Consider the following 3,367-nt stretch of genomic DNA (forward strand, 5'->3'; position numbering starts at 1 on the left):
CTATTTACATGCCAAAATTGATACAAAAGCATTCCTCCGCATGAATAAGAAAATAAACACAGTATTCTGGAAGAGGCTGATAATCATCTGGGAAATAATTGTTTCACTGAGGATAGAGACATTAATGTATATATTACTTCTTCTGTTGAAATCCAAGCCATTTTATTTTGCAGATGAGATTTGGAAAATTAAATACATTTGCATAATTGCCAACATATAGACTTAAAAGTCATAAAAAGATTTGTTAAGTTGTTTGTATATGCCCATTATAAAAAATAGTCAGTGACCGTAGTCTTAAAACCCAAAGCAGGCGTCACCCCAGGGGCGCGACCCGAAAGCCCTCCTCTCCTCCGCGGGCGGGCGTCCGGCCGAGCCAGGCGGAACCCAGGCCCCCGGTGGTGTTTCCGGCGGGCAGCGTAAGGCTGGGGTCCCTGGAGCGCGCCGCGCACGAGCGCCCCGCACGGGCTGCGTCGCGCCGTGAAGTTTCGGGCTAAGCTCGTGGATGCGGCCTGTCAGAACAACTTCACGCGAGTCAGTAACATGATAGCCAAGCTTGCCAAAACCTGCACTCTGCGTGTCAGCCCGGAGAAGTGGAACTTCGTCCTCTCTGAAAAGGTGGCCCGTGGAGGGGTGAGCATGTGGTGTGAGCTGGAGCAGGAGAACTTCTTCAGCGAATTTCAAATGGAAGGTGTCTCCGCAGAAAACAATGCGATTTATTTAGAGCTAACATCGGAAAATTTATCTCGAGCCTTGAAAACTGCCCAGAATGCCCGAACCTTGAAAATCAAGCTGACTAATAAACATTTTCCCTTCCGCACAGTTTCTATAGAGCTGTTATCATACGTGTCAAGCACTAGTCGTGTTGTGACACGTGACATCCCTGTAAAGGTTATTCCTAGAAAACTGTGGAAGGCCTTACAAGAACCGACGGTCCCAGGCACTGATGTTAGTATTTATTTACCAGTCTTGAAGACTATGAAGAGCATTGTGGAGAAGATGGAAAAACATCAGCAATCACCTGATCATTGAAGCAAACCTAAATGGAGAATTGAACTTGAAAGTAGAAACTGAACTAGTGTGTGTTACAACTCATTTTAAAGATCTTGAGAATCCTCCATTAGCTTCTAAAAATGCTTCTCAAGATAGAAACTCAGAACAAGTGGCTGAAGTGCACATAGACATTAGGAAGCTCCTACGGTTCCTTGCTGGACAAGTAAATCCTACAAAGGCCACATGCAGAGGTGGGTCAAAAAGGATCTTGCTGAGATTTATGTCGTAGAGTGAAGAACGTCTTCGTTTTAAGGTAAAGTAAGTTTACGTGCAATTTTTAAAATGTCGTAAAACCAGATATAATTTCCCTCAGCTCTGCGTGGTGTTCATTTAGGGAGACCTGATTGGGACGGTTGTATGTATGGCTCAGGTTTTCTCTGCATGACGCGGCCGAAGGGGGCCTTCCTTGGAGTGGCGAAGCCGGGTGTCCCGACTGTCAGCAGGACTTGCGGCTCAGTGTCTGCCTCGGCCGCGGCTCCCACACAGCTGCTGAGCGAGGTGGCCCTTCCTCCCGTGGGGGAGCTAGCAGACGTGGCGGCCCGGGGAGACGACGGTGCTGCTGTACTGAACAGGTCTCCCAGGGCAGAATTTCACTGGATCAGGAAATAGCAGTCTAGTCCGTCTAGAAGAAAGAATGTAATTTGAGAAATTAACTTACTTCAAGACTGACATCTCCAGATGTTGAGGTCTCGTTTTAAACTGCTCTCTGGGTTTTAGAGACACGCTTTGGCTGGTTGTGATTGTGGAAGGAGCTGCCGTGTGGAGGGCTGTCCTGGGTGGTCCTGCTCAGGCCCGTGTGGCTTTGGGAACATGTCTGGGCTAAGTGTGGGGCCATCCTGTACTGGGTCCGGGATGTCTAAGAGTCCAAGCACCTCGTCCTCCTCCCCGCGGGGACCACCTGCCCACCGTGCTCCCCAGGGCCTGGTGGAGGCGGCCTGGAACGTGGCCTCAGCGTCAGTCCTGGGCTGGAATTCTGGCTCTGCCCCAGGAGCGGGAGGTGTTTGATGGCTTCGTGTCCTCGGTGGATGCTGTCCGATGAGCAGAGCATCGTTTGGAAGAGATGTGGTTGTGTCCCTTTACGTGGATTCTAGTGGGGGTTTGAAAGGAAGCTTGGGCGTGTGTGTTTTTACAGCTTCTTCTCGGTGCAGGGGGTAAGAACCACCTGTTGTGAGGTGATCAGGGAGATACGTCGTCCCCTCAGACACTGCTGTGGGAGTGTGACTCGATAGCGCTTTTTTTGGAGTCCAGTTTGGTATTTACTGTATATGGAAAGCCTTAAAATGGTATGTACCGTTTGATTAAATACTCATTAAATACTCCTTATAGGAATTTACATATATAAAAAATAAACACCAAAGCTGAGCACATAGTCTGCCAAACAGTATTATACAATCATTCATTTTGCATGCATTGCTTGAGTGCCACTGTGTGCCAGGCACTGTACTAGTTTCTGGGTCTATAATGATGAACTAGAGAGTCATCCAGGGTGATCATAGAGCAGAACATTTAAAATGGAAACTGCCCCAGAAAATACAGGTGACTGATTGCTATAATTACACATCATGACTTGTCGGATATTGCAAATTTTGCTACGTCCTTTGATTGAATTTAATGAGTAACGTTTTTCATATGACAAAATGTCAGTATTTATACATAGATTTCCACACGTGGTTTATGGGCTTTGTTAATGTTAAGTCCCTGAAGCCTGCAATTTACAAATGGCTTACATTCCAGAAGTTTGTTTACAAGTCACTTTTTCGGTGGTTGGTTTCCAAAGCCAATCAGCTAAAACCTATTTAATCTAAAAAAGTAGCTGTAACAAAGCACTGGCCATATAATTAAAACTAACCACCAGGTTTAACACTGTGTCTAAGGTTGAGGGCATGCAAAGTTCAATTTGTGGTTCTAGAAGCACTTTTTTCCTAGAAGCAGCAGGCGGACAGAGTGGAAACATTCCTCTAATTCCAAGATAATCAAGGGAATGATCACCCAAACAGGGGCAGGGCCAGGTTTCGTGGTGGCCAGAGGTTATAACGTATGGGGGTCTTCTCTAAGAAGATGAATACACAATTAGGAAGACCAGATTAGACACGGGACCTCGGAAGGGAGCTGTGCGAGGACGCCTGGAGATTAAACTTCATTGGCGTCCCTGCAGATCTGCTCCTTCGCCTCTGACAGTTCAGGCCAGGGGTAACAATTGATGGACGGGATATCGGATACAGGAGGTGAAGATTAGTGGGGAGTAGTTAAAAGACTAAGAGAGATAGATACCAGGACCTTCACAGATGGGATGTTTACCAGCTGGGGTTGTTTGTTT

General features: G+C 46.8%; 1 pseudogene; it reads left to right on the top strand.

Annotated features, from left to right (window-relative positions):
• Positions 1-420: 420 nt before the first annotated feature.
• LOC131757057 (checkpoint protein HUS1 pseudogene) lies at positions 421-2,089 on the top strand (annotated as a pseudogene).
• Positions 2,090-3,367: the final 1,278 nt, after the last annotated feature.

Source organism: Kogia breviceps, chromosome 5 (genome assembly GCF_026419965.1).
Source record: "Kogia breviceps isolate mKogBre1 chromosome 5, mKogBre1 haplotype 1, whole genome shotgun sequence".
Lineage (NCBI taxonomy): Eukaryota > Metazoa > Chordata > Mammalia > Artiodactyla > Physeteridae > Kogia > Kogia breviceps.